The sequence below is a fragment of the Mus pahari genome, unplaced genomic scaffold, assembly GCF_900095145.1.
Source record: "Mus pahari unplaced genomic scaffold, PAHARI_EIJ_v1.1 scaffold_9129_1, whole genome shotgun sequence".
Classification (NCBI taxonomy): domain Eukaryota; kingdom Metazoa; phylum Chordata; class Mammalia; order Rodentia; family Muridae; genus Mus; species Mus pahari.
Genome location: NW_018392705.1, coordinates 1 through 20,365, shown reverse-complemented (window position 1 = coordinate 20,365; position 20,365 = coordinate 1). Strand labels below are relative to the sequence as shown.

General features: G+C 43.8%; 1 pseudogene; it reads left to right on the top strand.

Moving 5' to 3' along the window:
• LOC110315146 overlaps positions 1-8,013 on the top strand; it is a 30,612-nt pseudogene extending 22,599 nt beyond the window's left edge.
• Positions 8,014-20,365: the final 12,352 nt, after the last annotated feature.

Sequence of the window (20,365 nt, the reverse complement as noted above, 5' to 3'; positions counted from 1 at the left end):
GGCTTTCTATCCTCTCTAGAACCAAGTGGCAGCTTTTTTTTTTTTTTTTTTTTTTTTTTTTTTTTACAATGCTATGCATTTGTTAGAGTACATCCATGAGCATTCACCTACTCAATGAAATCCTGAATATGTTCCAAAAATCAACCCAAAAACACAGCCCTATTAGTCTGTATCTTAAATGGAATATAGTTTATAAAAAGAAATGGCTCCCAAAAGATAGAGGAGAGGGAAGACGGATAATCAGTGACAGGAAGAAAATAGGAAATAAAAAAGGAAGTAAGAGAAGAAGGAAAGGATGGGAAGGGATGGAATTGGAAGGAAGGGAGGAAGGGAGAAATGAAGGGATGAGAGAGGGGAAGGTGAAACAGAAGAAGGGGAGAGGGAAGGGGAAAAGAGGAGAGGGAAAGTAGAGGTTAGGAAGGGAAAGAAAAAGAGGGAACTGAAAGGAAAGAGAGAAAGAATGGGGAGGAAGAAGAGAGGGAAGAGGGAGTGAGGAGAGGGGAGGAAGGAGAGAGGATGGGAGATAAGAGAAAGTAAGAGAGGGAGAAAAGTAGAAAGAAATGGAGGAAGGGATAAGGAAGGAGGGAAAGGAACAGAGGGGAAGGGAGGGAGGGGTGGAGAAAGAGTCGGGAGGAGGAAGGGAGGCAGAAGAAGGAAGGGGAGGAGACAGGAGGGAAGGAGGATTGATTTGAAAAGCATAAACCCCTATAGCCTCTATATTTGTCTCAAGACATTCTAGAACCCTTTTTCCACATAGCTGGTTTTCCTTTTTCTGCCAACAGCATCATGTTGTCTCCAAAGCCCTAAGCTGCCTAGAGTCATCCTGGAAGACCATAGTGCAAGGAAGAAATGGTAGCTTTGTGTACACCAAGGCACTGATGGCCTATGCTTTTGCTCTAGCGGGGAACCAGGATAAGAGAGATGAAATCCTTAAGTCACTTGATGAGGAAGCTATAAAAGAAGGTAAGAATGTGTGTTCTCAAGTTCCTCTCTATTTAGCGCCCATGAAGAAAAGCAGGTGAGCTTATGGATCATGGAAAGAGCTGATAATCCTGACTCTGTGGCATGCTGAGGTTTCTCCTTGGACTGCCCCACTAAGAAATAAGTCTTCCTTCTATACAACAGCCTTCTGTTTAGTATTTTCTGACAATGTGACCAAAATCAACAAATATACTATCAAAGAAGAATGCACACAGGTCTAACTAGGTTACAAAGGTGAACATAGTTAAAGCTTCGCATTTCTCTCTGCTAATGATAGACCTACCAGGAGTAGTAAAGACTACAAAGAACACAAAGAAGAAAGATACATCGAGGTTTTGCTATTTCAATTGCAACTCTAGACTTACTGGGAAACTTTACTAAGTCATTTGGTTTGAACACTGAACAAGCAACATTTTGTTGGGTGTGAGGGAGCTAAGGAGTAAAAGAATCATGTCTGCCATTGTCTCCTCAGCAGCTCTGCTAGAGCACCATGGAGGAGTAGTTTAGTTAATAACTTACACATTTCTGTCCATGGGCTTTCTCAATCACAGCCAATAACACCAAGTGCAGATTTTGAGTGAGGATCATCAATGCTGGGCATACTGTGAGAGAAATTTTTCAAACCTTCTACAACCTTTTATAGGTCCTTCTTTCTACATATGGACTTGCAGTCATTGACCACTCAGACTTTTAATTATTTCTCTATTTTTACCCTAAGACAACTCCATCCATTGGGAAAGACCTCAAAAACCCAGTAAATCTGAGCATCATTTGTACAAACCCCAGGCTGCGTCTACCGAAGTAGAGATGAATGCCTATGTGGTCCTGGCTCGCCTCACTGCCCAACCAGCCCCATCGCCTGAGGATCTGACTTTGTCAACGAGCACCATCCTGTGGCTCACAAAGCAGCAGAACTCCAATGGTGGCTTCTCCTCCACACAGGTTGGTGGTTTTCCTTCAGAGTCCCCATTGGATTGAGAGATTTGAACAAGAGACACAAAACAGTAAAAAGATGAAGAGGAGAGAACAAGGAAATGTTAGTCTAGGATTTTTTCTGTCTGTAAGAAGTGAGGGATGATAAATCTTGTAACAAATTGCCATAGTTCCTGTTCCCAGACACAGGAGCTCTCTTCATACCATGGTTAGTGAAACAGTCTGATATTGCTGAGAACTTCTAACCCAGATCCGATCCTTAATATAAAACAATGGCAAATATCCACAATCCTAGACATAGCTCCCTCGCCCTAGAACAGTATGTAGAGACCTAAGGCCAAACTGACATGTCTGTTTCCCAACTGACCTTAGGTACAGCTGTTTCCCTTCTCCTGACAGACTCTCCTAATCTTATGTAAGAATAGGTCAACCTCAGGCTTTCTCCAGACCAGCAGGAGGTCCTGCTACCCAGCTTTACCTCTTGATACTTGGAAACAACCAAGTCTGTAAACTATTCACTTTATCTTGTAGTCAGTAGAACTCTTAAGAGGTAATATCTCCCATCCCCGGAAATACACATCTACCATAATAACTGTAATTTATCCTCCAGGTCTTCTGGGCATATATGGCAGAATTCATCTCCAGAAAACTACAGTGAGATGGCAGGGTCCTCTAGAGGGGAAATACAACATATGAAACGAAAACTTACGTGATCATACCCACCATGATTTGCAGTTCAGTTCTTTCCCTCTTTCCTTTCAATAGACTGTCCGTGTTGTGGCAGTAAAACCCTCGCTGCACGTTTCTGCTCCCTGGTTGGGCTCTGTTCTCAGGGTAGCACCTGGAGCTCTCCAGATAGGGAAGGATCATGTGACAGAGATCCTTTCTGGAGCATGAAGTTCACATCCCCAACATATGCCGCTGAGCAGCAAGGCGGTGAAACACAAGACGAAATCATAGATTTTCCTGTTTCATAAGACTGAATCAGAACAGGCACTTGGCCATGCTGTTTGTGTGTCTTGATGACTTAGCAAATTCAGAAGCAAGTTGTGATTTTGTGGGATTGTGGAGGCATAAACAAGGGAACCAGGCACAAAGGGAGGAAAAACAATGAATGCCAGGAGAAAAATCTCATTTGTATTTATATTTTTTAATGGCTACAGTGCTCCAAGGAGGAAAACTATGTGAATGTTTTTGACTCTCAAATATATGTATTCTATATTAAAGCCTGAAATAAAGTCTAGAACTCAAATAACCAGAGACAATATCTCGTGACAGCTAGAACAAACTTTAGGAAGAGCTCAAGACCTTCCAAACGGATGCTACCCTCAATCTTTTTATTCATTTCCATCAGGACACTGTGGTAGCCCTTGATGCTCTGTCCAAGTATGGAGCAGTGACTTTTTCCAGAAACCAGAAAACTGCTTTGGTGACCATCCAATCTTCAGGGTCATTTTCCCAAAAGTTCCAAGTGGAAAACAGTAATCACCTGTCACTGCAGCAGGTCCCATTACCAGACATTCCCGGGGACTATACCATCAGTGTGTCAGGGGAAGGATGTGTGTATGTTCAGGTAAGATGCTGGGAAGGTGTGGGTATGCAGCTGTGAGCCTCCTTCCCCAAAATGAAAAGTCTGACTTTGCCTACCTGCACACAATATGCTCAAAATGTGAAAAATTGATCCAAGGACACAGTGCACTGAAGGTGAAATATTTCTGTTCAATACTTGTCAGACCATGCTGAGATACAACATACACATGGAGAAGCAGCTGTCTACATTTGCTCTACGGGTACGGACAGTACCTCTAACTTGTGATAACCCCAAAGGCCAGAACAGCTTCCAGATCTCACTAGAAATCAGGTATGAGATAGGCATTTGTCTCTATCTCTGTATGAACCTCTGTCTGTCTCTGTATGAGCATCTGTCTGTCTCTGTATGAACATCTGTCTGTCTCTGTATGANCATCTGTCTGTCTCTGTATGAACATCTGTCTGTCTCTGTATGAGATTTTGTCTCTGTCTTTCAGTTACTATAGGGCTGTCTTCCTAGAACTCTTCATGGAACAGGTTCAAAGATATCTAAAATGAGTCTTTTTGTCATCATTATGTTTTATCTGTAAAAACAAATAATTAAGAATACTGGACTTCAACAAAGTGAACAATGAAGAATTGTAGACTTATAATTTCTAATTGGTCAATTTTAGGGTTCCTTTCTTGCCGACTATCATAATAAAAGTATACATAATTCTTTTCCATAAGACCATAACATGGGTTATTCTTATTTAACAACAAAGAATAGCCTTCCTGTCCTTTTAAGATTCCATTTTTCTAGAAGAAAAAAGATATTCAGTTCTTCTGACATCCGTCAAAAGCTTCATACAAAATATAACCAACAACAGGTTCTAACTGCAGAAACCAAAGGGATCTTGGATGGAAAGACTACATCCACAGCATGACTTATCATCATACATATGCAAGTGTGTGTGAGTGTGTGTGCGTATGTGTGTGTGACAAAGGACAATGTCATCCATCAGCCCTCAGGTTCTGTAAATACTTGTTTTTGATATGATGTCTCTTACTGGATAAACAGACACTGCTGGTGAGCCAGCGTGCTTGGTGGACACAGCCATTTTAATTCACTCTCCAGATGATAATGTTATGCAGTCCGTTTATATTGACAATAAAGGCTATATATTATAAGATAATGGAAAAATCACACAGGCTACATCAGGAATTACTGCTAGACCTTAATGTAGGCAAGATTCAAACTATTAAAATGACTCCTTCTGTCCATTTCTTTGGTCTATAGTTACACAGGCAGCCGGCCAGCCTCCAACATGGTGATTGTTGATGTGAAGATGGTATCTGGTTTCATCCCATTGAAACCAACAGTGAAAAAGGTAAGCAGAAATGAGATGTTTGGATTCTCTATATCCGCAGACTAGGAGCCTGCCAACACCATCATAATTATGTCAACCCATGTCACAGCAATGTTAGCACTAATTTAACACACTTGGATGTTGTTAAGATGCTGATCTAAGTATGGTTGTGATAGCAGCCATAAACATAAGAGAGCACAAGAAACATAAGAAAGGTCTCTGAGTTCATTGAAACCACAATCTACCTAACAATAACTTTTAAAGTGTAATGATCATGGTCAATAGTGATTCAGGGGAAAATACTATTAAATGCCAGAATTGTAGGTGCACTTTTAGATGTTTGAAGAACTATGATAATTAACAAAAGCTAATTTAAATAGCAGAGCACAGAGAATAGGGGGTAAGTACTATCAAATGGGTGATTATTTTTATATTCTAATAAAGTCAAAATAACTACTACTACATCAGATCATATTCACTTGGGCTTTTACTAGAGTAGCATTCACAATTTTCAGGACATATTTTCATTCTTACTGGAAAAGTTTCTTCCCATTCACTTAAATGAATTCAATAACATCAACTTTCTATCACCTTCAATCCCATTTCATTTGCTTCTCTCACCCTGCCCCCAAGGCCTTGGCATTTTCAGTAATATTGAGGGTTTCTCTCATTTTTCAGCTTGAAAGATTAGAGCATGTGAGCAGAACAGAAGTGAGCAACAACAATGCCTTATTATATTTGGATCAGGTATGATTCCTTCCTGCCTCCTTAGACATGTTGAGGTTGACAGTCCTTGATTTATGTGGGTCAGGTGAGAGTCTTTCACACCTTCCTATACATGCTGAGGTGAGGTTTCTCTCTTGGTGAGTCTAGGTGGGAAGCACATAGCAGGAGAAAAGCAAGTCTAAAGGGAGCCTTTAGAATTAGAGGCTCGTTACCTCACACTACATGATATTTGGATTCTTTTTCTCTGATCTGGACATGTGACTCAGCAGTTAATGGCATAAACTGCTCTTGCAGAAGACCAGAAATCAGTTCTAAGAATCCAGCCCAACTCACAACTGCCTGTAACTCCTGTCAAGGGGTTCTGATTCCCTGTTGTAGGTGTCATCAGTACACACACACACACACACACACACACACACACAAACACACTAAAAAAATAGTAATAGTAATAATAATAATTATTATCATACTATTACTAATAATAATAATCTTTACAACTTCTTTCCCCATTGCTGGCTTTCCTGGGACTTCACATAGGGTCTCAAGTCAGCAAGTCAAAGGGTTTAACTCTCACAATGAACAAAGTCAAATATCATACATTAAGGAGGAATGTGGATTTTTGGAATGGTTTAACAGACTGGAAAAGCTTCATATACTCCCAGGTCGTTCTACTTCAGTTTATCCAGTCTCCGGTCTGAAATCCATACCACCATATCACCATCCACATAGGTGGGCAGTTACTGAAGACCTTGACTGTGAGGATAACTGCTATCCAATACAAAACTGAAGAAAAACACTAGTCACTTACATGAATCTAGATTATTTTCTTCTCTTTCCCAGGTTACCAATCAGACACTGGCCTTCTCCTTCATCATTCAACAAGACATCCCAGTAAGGAACCTGCAGCCTGCCATTGTGAAAGTCTATGACTACTATGAGACAGGTGAGCAAGGGATGGTGACGGACCCTTGTTGTCTTGATTTGTTTTGCTTACAGTTCCTCGCTATGTAGCCCAGGCTGGCCCAAATTCTCAGTCCCCCTGACTTGGCCTCCCAAATGCTGTTATTACAGGATTATGCCACCATACCCACTGCTAAAAACAATTATTTTCCAGACACTGAAATGACATTGTGTAGGTCAGACAACCATTTATAAAATTTCAATTTATTCATCTACTGATGTCTTGTTCATGTTTGTCCAAGAAATCATGTGAGATCCAACATGTCCATGTAACCCAAGGGAAAACATTTTACAAAATAGGACCTCTAGGTTGAAATACACACAGATCTTCTTAGGATCACAGCAATGGGAAGATGAAGAATTGTACCAATAATTACAGTAGAAATAAAAAGATGAGAGAAAACTGTAGTCTGTGTGCACAGTGGTGACCAAAGAAATAGAGCAAAACCAGAGCTGGGGAATTAAATGGGGGATTTCCTATCAAGTGAAGAGATAATACGAAATGTTTCAGACTAGAATAATTCAAGAAATATTGAAGGAAAAACAGAAACATAGCACAGAATCTGAAAGGATATATATGTACAAGGATTGCAGCTGCTACTCCACTCAAACACTGTAGGAGAAGCACACTTTGATATTCTTCCAGGGTAAATGGTTCCAGTGTTGGTGTATGTTTGTTTCTTTGTTTTGTGAGAGGCTGGCACATTGCAGTGCCTTGGAAGTCTGGTTACCATTTCCGTTAATGTGTTCTCTCCTCTGCCATGTGGATCCTGAAGACTGAACTCACTAAGGTCATAAGTCATGTCAGCAATCACCTTTGCCCAGTGAACCATCATGCTGGCCCAGGGTAAAATTATCAACCAGCAGTTTCAAGGGAAGAAATTCCCTTGTTTGGTTTGTCTGATGTCTTGAGAGATGACTTTTCAGCAATCATCCAGGTCCTGATTGAGGAAAGTGATCAGTCCTAACACATCACCCTCCACAAATTCCTCTCTCAAAACCACCCATTCTCAAGGTTGAATTTCATGTCTTTCAGATGAAGTGATTTTTGCTGAATACAGCAGCCCCTGCAGCTCAGGTGAGCACCCAGCACTCCTACCCCAAGCCTTTCTCAGACCTCCTTCCCCTCAACACTACCTGAACTTTTGTTAGATGAGCTCAGACAATTCTCACTAATTGGAAACACAGAAATGTGCACCTTTGGATTAGCATTCCAGCCCCAGAAGACTCCTCCAACTTCCTTGCCAATGTGTATTGTAGCTTATAGTAGAAAACTGAAGGGAACTGTTTTCCACCACTGCCAGTTTGCTTTCCTGCAGATACCCTGCTGTCTGTGCCCAGTTAGATTGTACTGATCACATGTGCTGTTTCTTCTCTCCCCATACACAGACAAACACAATGTTTGAAACTCCTCTCTGTGGAGAAGACATTGCTGGAATCCCCAGACCCAGGAACCTTCACGATGGTGATTTGTGTTTGTCTCTGAAATACAAATACTGAACAAGCTTGGTAAATAAATGCCTAGTTCTCGAGAGTCTCTGCCTGCCATTATTTCTATACATAATCCAAATGTACTCCATGTTCAGTTAGTGTTTTGCCTGATGGCCCCACATTTGTGATGACAGAAATGACATTTAAACAGAAGAGCATGCATTGTGAACATGGGGAACACTTTACATCTGCTTCAAGAGGACAGAGCTCCGAACATGAAGCTTAACACCGTGGCAACCTTACCTCCATAAGAAAATCATGATGGGTATAATAGTGTAGCAAGACTATACTGCAAGCAAGAAATGGTGATTCAGGCATTCATTCAGAGCATTTCTGGAGGATGAGGCAGGAGAGTCACAAATTCAAAAGTGACCCAGGCTACTTTGCAAGTGCCAAGTGAGCCTGGGCTTCATAAGAAGACCTTCTCTCAAAAAATCAAAGGCAGCTGGGCAGTGGTGGCACACGCCTTTAATACCAGCACTTGGGAGGCAGAGGCAGGCCAATTTCTGATTTGAGTCCAGCCTGGTCTACAAAGTGAGTTCCAGGACAACCAGGGCTATACAGAGAAACCCTGTCTCAAAAAACCAAAAAGAAAAAAGAAAAAAATTAATCATAGGCAGGGATTATGGCTTGATGGTAAAATATTGACCATTTTCAAGTCTATGGATCAAATTTCTAGCACAGGGAAAAAGTGATGGATGTAATACATCCAGGTAAAAATACTTTTTACAAAGAAAAGAAGAGAGCACTTTAGTGTCAGGAAAATGGCTATCCTGACTGGCCAACGGGATGCAATGTTGAAAATCTCAAAGATAAATCTATTAAGTTATGTCCCCAGTGGTCTCAGGTGTTTGACCAGTTGGTTGGTCCCAGGCTGATGCTGTTCTGCAAGGGTGTAACATTTTTGGAATTTGGGTCTTAACTGGCAGTAGTGGTGAAGCATAAGAATTCTAGCCAAGCCAAGTTCTATTTGCTTCTTGATCTATGAAAAGTGAGAAATCTATTTCCCAAGCTTTTGCATCCTTGAACATACACATTCCTAGCCAATATGCTCCCCCCCCCCCACTATGACAGGCTGTGTTTCCTGGACCTGAGAACCATCAGCTGATGACCAGGTGTTTTACACACATGAACCTATAGAGATATTTGAGATTCAAACCCTATCAGTTCATTGACCTGTTATATGGAGCCTGTAGCACAGCAGCATGTCATAGGGAGGGAATGGAATCCACTCACTTAAGTACAGGAATTCAAGAGAGAGAAAGGAGAGGACAGAGTCCCATAATCCCCTCTGTGACCCATCTTTTGCCCTTTGGCCAGACCCTTTTAAAAGTTCCACCACCTCCCAATAGTACCACAGGCTGAGGGCCAAACCTTGAACAGAAGTACCCAGTTTTAAAGGCTGTATGTTGGAGACCAGGCTGAGAAAAACCAGGCCTTTTACAGCCTACATCTGAGAATCATATATTTCTTTGTTAAGAGCTGAGTCACCCCCCTTTCCCCTCAAGGTTGTTCGTGGGAATCAGCAGATTCCAGCCCTAAACAAACATCTGGGGCTGTTAAAGGAGTATCCAGCATTCCAGAGTTGCCCTGAGCTGCCACCTTGGGCTGTAAGGAGGCCACAGACTTCAAGATAAGCCGCCTGGCATTCCGGAGCAGTGACACCAAGGCTCTGAGATAAATCACTGAAAGTTTCAAACCTGCAATTAGCATTCCCCCATTTGTTCTTCACTCTGCCTCTTTTGATCACTCCCTAACTCCTCTCTGTATGCTATAAAACTTAAGCCTTTTTCTTCATTAAAAAAACCGTGACAAAACTGCTGCATGGTCTGTCTCCCTCTCTTTCTCTTATCCCCATTCCACTTCAGGGTCGATCACCCTCAATCCCACAAAATAGCTTGTCCAGCGCATTGGGAAAGGTGGCGCCCAACGTGAGGCTTGAGGTATGGATTCCTGCCAGACGGAGACCAGAGAATAGCTCCAAAAGAAGAAGTTCATTGCAACTAATGAAAAAGTAAGTGGTAAAATTCATAGAGGAGGCATTCCCACTGATTATGGGAAAAAGTCTTCCTTCATAGAGAAGTGGATTTGTCTCTGTCCCATATAGGAATGGGTCACAAACTATCTAAAGAGGTGGTCTTCATTAGAGACCTAAAAGCCTCTCTCAGAGAAAGGGGAGTGAGCATAAAAAGGAAAGATTTAATAAAAATGTTTTATTTTTTAGATCAGACATGTGCCTGGTGTGCTATTCCAGCCAAGGGTTCAGTGATTACGCCACTAACCAAAGTAATTCAGGGAACTCAGGAGGACTATAGTGAATTTGAAAGTCGCCTGCTTGAAGTGGCAGAACGGACTCTGGGGCATGAGGACTCAGACAATAAACTTATTAAGCAGTTAGCCTATGAAAACGCAAATATGGCTTGCCGTTACATACTTTGGGGCCGATACAAAGTCAAAGATATTAATGGTATGATATGTCTCTGCCGTGAAGTAGAGCCTTTTAGCCACAAGATGTCGCAAGTGGTACATCTTGCAGTTAGTGAACCTTTGTAGCCGGCATTCACTGTGGGAGCAGCACTACATCAGGCCACTCTGCAGAAAAACTGTTTTAGATGCAGCCAATCTGGACACTTTGCCAGGCAGTGTCCCTCTATATCTTTTCCTAATGCCCCTCAGCCTCCTGCAGGCCTTACCGCCCAGCCTACACAGCCTAATATTCTTTGTTCACACTGTAAAAAAGGGAAGCACTGGGCCAGTGCTTACAGATCGAGGAGAGATATCTCAGGAAATCCCCTACCTCCGCTTCCAGGAAACAGGAGGGGGCAGCCCCAAGCCCCCATATTTGTCTCATTCCTGCTGACCACGGGGAACAGCCAACAGCCAGCTCAGCCCCTAGTCTCTGCAGAGTCACCCCAGGAAGTGCAGGAGTTGATCTCTGAACCTCTGCCAGTTCTATATTAACCCCGGATGATGGTGTGCAGGTTATTTCTACTGGGATTCTTGGACCCCCGCCACCGCATATGTATTATTTAATTTTGGGGCGTGCCTCTACCACATTAAAGGGACTTATAGTCCACCCCTCTCTAGTGGACAATGATTATACTGGAGAATTTAAGATTCTGGCCAGTGCCCCTCAAGGTCCAATATCAATCTTGCAAGGGCAACACCTGGTACAGGCTCTGCCTCTACCTCTAGATACCTCCCACCCAGCAATAGGCATACAGCGTGGCTCTTCTCAACCAGGCTCCTCAGACCTCTACTGGGTCCAGGCAATGACTAGGGACCGTCCTATTCTCAGTTTTAAGATAAATGACAGGAGTTTTTAAGGCATTATAGACTCAGGTGCTGACTCTACTGTAATCTCACAGAGTGCCTGGCCTTCTGCTTGGCCTTTATAAGCCACCCTGACCCATCTGCAAGGAATTGGACAATTAAAAAATATTATCCAGAGCTCACAGTTGCTGACTTGGGAAGATAGTGAGGGTAATTCTGGCTCTATTCAGCCCTTCATTGTTCCTGGCCTACCTGTTAACCTTTGGGGAAAAGACATTCTCTCTCAAATGAAAGTTTTTATGTATAGTCCCAATGAAGTTGTTGCTCAACAAATGCTCTCCCAGGGCTATCTCCCTGGACAGGGATTAGGCAAATATGTGCAGGGGAGGCCTATGCCAATAGCTGCCTCTCCCAAAGTGGATCATGCAGGCTTAGGTTATAATTCCCATTTTTCGTAAGGACCATTGCTCCCCCACATGCCAGGCAGATAAGATTACCTGGAAGACTGATTCCCTGTCTGGATTGACCAATGGTCGCTCCCTGCTAAAAAAAAAAACTGTCTGCAACCATAGAGTTAATGCAGAAACAGTTGGCAGCAGGACACATCGAACCTTCTACATCTCCTTGGAACACCCCCATATTTGTTATTCAAAAACGAAATGGCAAGTAGCGATTACTGCAAGATCTTAGGGCAGTTAATAAGACCATGGTTACCATGGGGGCCCTACAACCTGGTATTTCCTCTCTAGTGGCTATTCCCAAGGGATATGCCAAATTAGTCATTGACTTAAAAGGTTGCTTCTTTTATATTCCCCTCCACCCCGAAGATTGCAAACACTTCGTATTTAGCCTCCCTGTAGTTAACTGTGTGGGGCCTTCTCCTCACTTTCAGTGGAGAGTTCTCCCTCAAGGCATGGCCAGTAGTCCCATGCTTTGCCAAAAGTATGTGGCTCAGGTTGTTGATCCCTTCAAGAGATCCTACCCTGATTATTACATTATGCATTACATGGATGACATCCTTGTTTCTGGGCCTGATGAGGATCAGTTATATTGTGTTGGTCTAAAACTTATTAATGCCCTCCAAAGCCAGGGACTCCAGGTCTCTCCTGAGAAAATTCAAATTCACCCCCCTCATTTGGTTCTGGAGTTTGAATTGTTTCCTAGTAGAATTCTCTCACAAAAGGTTCATTTAAGGAAAGATTCATTACAAACTCTAAATGATTTCCAATGCTTGTTAGGAAATATAAACTGGCTCCACCCCTATTTGAAACTTACAACAAGAGAGTTAAAACCTTTGTTTGATATTTTGCGTGGAGACTCAGATCCATCCTCCCCACGCACGCTGACTCATGAAGCACAAGTATCTCTGGCTAAGGTAGAACAAGCTATTAATGAACAAGGTATTGAGTATTTCTCTCCAGATATACCTCTCCAGTTCCTTGTTTTCCCTATACTCTTTTCTCCTACTGGCCTTTTATGGCAATTTAAACCTCTGTTTTAGGTCCATTTGCCAGTTTCTCCTTCTAGAGTACTGCCCACATATCCTCAGCTGGTTGCACATATTCTGTGCCTTGGCAGGGAAGCTGCTCTTAGGCTTTTTGGTAAAGATCCTGACATTATTGTCCTTCCTTATGATACATCCCAGGTCCAGTGGTTAATTCAACATAGAGATGATTGGGCAGTTAATTGCACCTCCTTTCAAGGTGTGATTGACAATCATTATCCTGATAAATTGGTACAATTCCTACACAGGACACCTGTGGTTTTCCCAAAGAGAGCAAAGTCAACCCCAATTGCTGGAGCTGCTTTAGTTTTTACAGATGGCTCTTCCACGGGCACTGCAGCTTTTAGTATCAATGGCAAAATCGCATGCTTTGTCACAGGCTTCTCCTCAGCACAGCTTGTGGAGCTAGCAGCCATTGTTAGAGTATTTGAACTCTTGCCTGAAATTCCTTTTAATTTGTATACAGACATTGCCTATGTGGCTGCCTCTGTCCCCCTTCTGGAGATAGTTCCATATATCCTCCCCTCTACTAATGCCTCTCCGTTGTTTGCTAAGCTTCAGAAATTTATTCTTGCTCGTTTTCCTTTTTTTATTTACCATATATGTGCTCACTCTGGTCTGCCTGGGCAGTATTTGGATTGGTTATTACAACCAATGATGTCCATAAGCTTGGCTGGAATCCTGAGGCCAGCACAGGACTCACACTGAACCAGGTGTCAAGTGTGGGCTTGTGCCTTTTGGGGCCCTCCATGCTCCCCCCCCCACAGGCCTTGCCAGAGGTTTGCAATCAGACTATAATAATATAATGATAGTCACTTTTCAATATCTTGGAGCACCTATTGGTATTTATTTGGCATGTTCTACTGGACTTACTACATATGTGATCACCCAGGCATTTTTAGCTAACAGAGATTACTGTGTCCTGATTCATCTTTTCCCAAAATTGATGATACAACATGCAGAAGATTTACTCCAGTTCTGGGATAAAGGCACCAACCTGCCCCGCTCTAAGAGAGAGCCTATTAGTGCAGTAACCTTAGCAGTGATCCTTGGTGTGAGTGCTGCAGGTAAGGGGATGGGTATTGCCTCCCTAATCTCCTCCCAACGACAGTCTGCACAACTCACCCAGCTTAACCTCACAGTGGACAGAGACATCCAAGAGATACAAAGAGGCTTGAAAAACTTAAAAGATTCCTTAGTCTCTCTGTCTGAAGTAGTTTTACAGAATAGACGAGGCCTTGATTTGGTATTCCTGCAGGAGGGAGGGCTCTGTGCTGCCCTCAAAGAAGAATGTTGTTTTTATACTGATGAGACTGGCCTAGTTCAAGATAGTATAGACAAGGTCAGAACTAGCTTGGAGGAAAGAATGCATAATAGAGAAATGCAAGAATTCTGGTATCAGAATTGGTTTTCTACCTCTCCTTGGCTTTCCACTTTGCTTCCCACCATTCTGGGACCCTTCATGGGCATTCTGCTTCTTTTGTCATTTGGCCCCTGGGCTTTTAACAGATTAACCAGTTTCATTAAATCACAGATTGATGCTGCCTTAAAGTCAGTTGCAGTTCACTACCATCGGGGGGACACCCGAGACTCAATCGAAGACCTCTCTTCCACCGATGCAGAGAGAGCAGCTGTTGGCCTTCAGTTATCCACCCTCACTGCAGACATGGAGCCCTCTTGGTTCTGTAGGCTATGGAGACATCAATACTAGGAGGGTGACACCCTGGCTCCTAATAGTGGCTGAGGGCCATAAGCTGTGAAGTGACCTATGATGGGAATATTGAGGTACCGTGAGCCAGATGCACACCCCGTTTGGCTGCAAGGGGACTCAATGACAGGAATATTGTGGGATACCTCCTGCATAGCTTAAGACAGAGCCCTTGTCCACCTAGGACCTAATAAAGGCCTAGTTGCTGGGTGCTGGACGCAAATGCAAGCCTCATGGCCTAAAAAAAGGTGCTTCACCGACCCTCTTTTCATGGCCATCCCCCAGTTTTTAATAAAGTTAAAAGGGGGAGATGTTGAAGACCAGGCTGAGAAAAAAAACAGGCCTTTTACAGCCTACATCTGAGAATCATACAGTTCTTTGGTAAAAGCCAAGTCACCCCCTTTCCCCTCAAGGTTGTTCATGGGAATCAGCAGATTCCAGTCCTAAACAAACATCTGGGGCTGTTAAAGGAGTATCCAGCATTCTGGAGTTGCCCTGAGCTGCCACCTTGGGCTGTAAGGAGGACCCGGACTTCAAGATAAGCTGCCCAGTGTTCCGGAGCAGTAACACCAAGGTTCTGAGATAAATCACTAAAAGTTTCAAACCTGCAATTAGCATTCCCCCATTTGTCCTTTACTCTGCCTCTTTTGATCACTCCCTAACTCCTCTCTGTATGCTATAAAACTTAAGCCTTTTTCTTCATTAAACAGACCATGACAAAGCTGCTGCATGGTCTCCCTTTCTTTCTCTTATCCCCATTCCACTTCAGGCTCGATCCCCCTCGACCCCACAAAATAGCTTGTCCCTTGGGTCGGGAAACCTGTAGTTGTCATTGTGACCTTTTCAGAGGTGATGGAGATTTTAAGAGCTGAATGTTGTCCTCAGGGCTAGTGGGACCTGGCTCCTCCTCACTGGCTTACTGATTTTCTTTGTTGACTATGAGGTAAGAGCTTGACTTATTTTGCTTTGGTTTGCTGTATCCTGTGGCCTCAGTGTTCCCTCAACCCAGAACCTAAAGGAGCAAGGACAATCAATCAATCAAAATGAAACTTTCCCTTTCTAAGTCGATTGTGGCAGACACATGCTCCAGTAAAGAAAAGGCTATACCAGCAGAAGCAAAATGGTAGCGTTTATTCATTCCACTGTAAGTCTGTGGAAGTGAGATAAGGCTCATTCATCGAGGGTCTTTACCACAGCTGTGTAATCATGTATGGTTTTGGAGGTCAACAAATGGGGAACAGGGGAGTGGTGGGAAGGTTACTACAGATCTGTCTCATGGAAACTTTGGGAGAGTGGCTATAGATATATTCAACATTTTTAGAACACTTATTATTTAAGTTTTAAGGAAAGCCAAACTGTTTCAGCCAATTGTGGGGCATTGAGCTGTGCACAGACAGCCTGGTCCCTGGTTGAGCACAGGCCTTGAACCACGGTGGTTCTAAGGGACAGCAGGTATTCGACCATGCCTGGACCCCTGGCTCTGCAGCTACAGCCTACCACAGTCCTGCTCCCTACCCCTCAGAGGGGTGTTTGGCCATCAGTCACATAGGCAATGCCCCAAGCTCCTGGTATTCTGTCTGGGCTCCACCCCCACATTTACCTGGCAATAGCCTGGTAGACCCAGCCCCCTAAAAGGAGCGCTTGCCCCCTCCTCCCTCTCTTACTCTCTTACCCTTTTTCTCTTACTCTCACTTCTAGCCCTCCTGTTCCCTTTCCCTCACCCCCTCTCCATATGGACACACCAGGTCTCTTCTTCTCTATTCTTCTCCCTCTCTCTGCCTTTCTACAATAAATGCCTTAAAACCATGGACTGCCTCTTCTCATCAGGATCCATCATGCAGGAGCAATGGAGCAGGTCTTCAGAGAGAGATTCTAACCTCCCAAAGGGAGGCCTCCCTGTACTCCAGTCATGGCCTCCACCAACCCAAGCTGCCTGCTGAACAAGCCACCAGGCAAGACAAGGATTCTTGTCCCCACAGTAACTTGCCAGAGCTCTCTCCTCCTACCCCTTTCCCCTCAGCCCCAGGTCCCACTCTGTTCTCAGCTCTTTGATGCACCCAGCAGCGTTTCAAGTGTCCAAGACTGAAAACTTGAAGTCCCTGACCTCCGTGAGGCCCAGGGACCCCAGAATTGGCTCTTCCAAGGTATCCAGATGCATCTGTGGTGCCGGAGAGTCTGAGCCCGACTCTGGCAGGTCTGCAGGGACCTCAGACTGCACCTTCTCCACCCCCAGAGTGGGGCCCCACAGCTTCTCACAACCCAATGCCTGCTGGGTGGTGCCATTGGGGTGCTCACAGTCAAAACTTTCCACATCCTGCCTTGCCCAGCAGCCCTAGCCCTGTGTGGACACAGGACCCCATATTTACCCCTCTAACATCTCTCTATCCTGGGGCATCAAGCCTCCCTCCTCTCCCATTGATGTCAGATAAGACCATCCTCTGCTGCAGTCCTGGCTCCCTCCATGTGTACTCTTTGGTTGATGGTTTAGTCCCTGGGAGCTCTGCATGGTCCAGTTAGCTGATATTGCTCTTCTTATGGTGTTGCAATCCCCTTCAGCTCCTTCAGTACTTCCCCTAGCTCTTCCCCTGGGTTCCCTGTGATCAGTCTGATGGTTGGCTGTGAGTATCTGTATCTATATTGGTCAGGTGCTGGTAGAAGCTCTCAGGGGACAGCCATATCAGGCTCCTGTCAGCAAGTACTTCTTGGCCTCAGCATTAGTGTGGGGTTTTTGTGTGTGCAGATGGGTTGGATCCCTAGGTGGAGTATATCTTATTTTGAAGTGGAATTAGGAATAGAAGACTATTCAATTTAGGTTAGGTGCAGATTAGTGGGATTTTAAAGCATAAATACTATTATGAGAGACAGAGGTCAGTGCTGGATGTGATTCTCATATTCTGTGTGCTGCTGTTTGTTATTTACTGTGTGCATGTTTGCTCCTGTTCTGCTCAGAAGAAGCTGAAACCTTCTGCCCCCACCTCCCAAATACAGTAAGGAGTCAAGTTTTACAGTAGATTTTGCTTTTGTTAGAGGTAGGTGTATATTTCAAAATAGTAGTTTAAAATCTAGTACAGTAAACATATTTCTGCCATCAAACCATAACAAATATAAATATAAAATATATAATTATCTCTGTAATGGTTTGTGTAGATAATACAAACGTGATAACTGAATAAAGTTCTAGATATGTATGTATCTAGATTACCACATGGTGGCAGCAAAAGTTAAAAATCTAAGTACTCTCATTTTATTAAAACCATGCCAAACAGAAAGAAAGAAGGAAAGAAAGAAAGAAAGAAAGAAAGAAAGAAAGAAAGAAAGAAAGAAAGAAAGGAAGGAAGGAAGGAGGAAGAAATTGGGAACATACTCCAGTGGGGGGCCCTATACCACATGCAGACAGACAGCTCTAATTGGACTCAGTGCATGACAAAGGAGGAAGAGGAGAAAGAAGAAGTCCGGAGAGGAGCATGGGGTGGGTAAGATGAACAAAGAATGAATAAAATAAAATGGTCAAAAGGAAGAGAGATGGGAGAAAGGAAAATAACTGTGGGAAGTGAAAAGGATAAAATTAAAAAGAAATAATATGTCATCTGGCACCTTTCCCACCCGAGGAGGGGTGTCTGCCCTGGAGCAGTCTCAAGGCCAGAACCGGTAGGAGGACCATCTTTGCTCCTGTGCACTGCCAGGGAGAGGGTGGCCTGCAGAAGTGGCACAGCTTCTGGGAAAGATCCCGTTTCTGGCTCCAGTAATCTGGTGCAAGTCTGATTGATCAAGCTGACAAATTTTATTTTCCCCAGGCAGGTATTATACCCATAGAAACAGGATATGGAAAGGGGGATGATGCAGAATCAGTTTGTTTCTGGAAAAAAGCACCTGTTCCAAAATGCAGGATATTGGCTTCATAAAAAGTTCAGCAGGAGGAACAGAACAGAGTTGTTGCTAGGTACCTGTCTACAAGATCTAGAGCTATTTGTCGTTAACTGGGGGTAGTACTTTCCTACAGAGGCCTCAGCTTTTCCCACAGAAATCTCAACTAAGCTAGTACTTTTCCACTAAGGCCAAGATTTAGTAAGTAAGCACTTATGGCTGACAAGGCAGTTAACATTCAAACTGGGTTGCTCCCAACATCTCCCCCTCCCTTTTAATATAGAAAGATTGTGGAGATTTTATTCCTTGCTAAGGCAGGGAAAGAGGTCTGACCTCCAGTGACAAAAGGGGACCTTGTAATGGCTAAGGTCCTCCTGGTGATATCTATTGAGGTATGGGTGCCATACCTGTCCTGACGTCTTTTTCCTGGGGAGGGGATAATTTGGAAATCAACCCCTGTGCACTCAGGCTTGTCCCTCAAGGAACCCAGAAAACTGTTTTTAGTTTTTGTTTATATTCCCTTGCAGTGCTTTGCCTCACAAACCAAGCAAGATCTTAGACTGCCTGTCAGAGGGGTTTTTGGGTGGCCCCTCTCTACTTGGTCTTGGGGCAGGAGTCCCCTTTCTTTGGCTGTGTGGAGATGACCTTTGGGAAAAGCCTAGAGTGAATAACAACCTGTCTCTAGTCTCTTGATCCTCCAAAGCTAACTTATGACAATACACCTGGATATGTTTTGCTGCCAGATCATCTATCTGATGTTTCAAAAAATTGGTAAGTCTATTAAGGGCCCAAGGACCAAAAGAAATAAGCAAAAACAATCCAACTAAATGTCCCCAAATGGATGGGAATAGGGTTGACAACAATGGAGAAGTTGAAAACCACCTTTTTTTTAACCAGCTCTCTTCTCTCTCTCTCTCTCTCTTTCTCTCTGTCTCTCTCTCTCTCTGCTTCTCTCTGTCTCTCTCTGTCTCTCTATCTCTGTATCTCTCTGTCTCTCTCTGTCTCTCTGTCTCTCTCTGTCTCTATTTCTGTCTCTCTCAGTCTTTTTTCTAGGACTTCTCTTGCCTTTTTATGCTTTCTTTGACCATCCCTGTCTTATTTACACAAAAGGAACACTCTTCCCTAAGAGCTGCACACAGCACTCCCTCCTATAAAAAGAGTAAAGCAAGTTGGTGGAGGTCTTAGAAGTGACCCAAACAACATCATTTCTCTCTGAGAGGACCAACCAAGTTTAATTCCAAGGGAGATGATTAGAATTAGGAAATTTGGGTAGAGGCAATTAAAGGTTGGTGGTCATTCTGGTCACCCACAATACCAGAAGTAGGATCAGGAGTATCTTCATTTGGAGCAGCACCTGGAAAGGAAGTACAATTTGTCTCAGGAGGATTCAATGCCTCCATTCTGGAAACAGAAAGGTTAACAGTTTTTACTCCCATGGAGAGGGCAGCCTGGGGAAGTGACACAGCTTCTGGGAAAGATCCCTTTTCTGGTTCCAGTCATCCTGCACCTTTCCCGCCCGAGTAGGGGTGTCTGCCCAGGAGCAGTCTCAAGGCTGGAACCTATAGGAGGGCCATCTTTCCTCTGGTGCACTGCAAGGGAGAGGGCGGCCTGCTTAAGTGACACTGCTTCTGGGAAAGATCCCTTTTCTGGTTCCAGTCATCCAGCACCTTTCCAGCCTGAAGAGGGATGTCAGCCCAGGAGCAGTCTCTGGGCCTGAACTGGTAGGAAGGCCATCTTTGCTCCAGTTTGCTTAGGCTACACTCTTGTGCTAGCAAGAGTGTAGACCTCAGAAGATACACAGCTTCGGGACAGACAGAAGCCACCTAACTTCTGGGACAGACACTGTTTTGGGCTCCAGAAATTTGGGACCCTTCCTCACCAGAGGAAAAGTGGCCACCTGTGAGGGCTTTGTCTGCCAGAGCAGGTGAGGGGGTCATATTGTATCCAGGGTAACTCAGTGGCTAGTTTGTGCAGGTGAATGAATGAACTGCAGAGGCAACACAACTTTTGGGACAGGCCCTGTTTTGGGCCTACATCTTCAGCAAG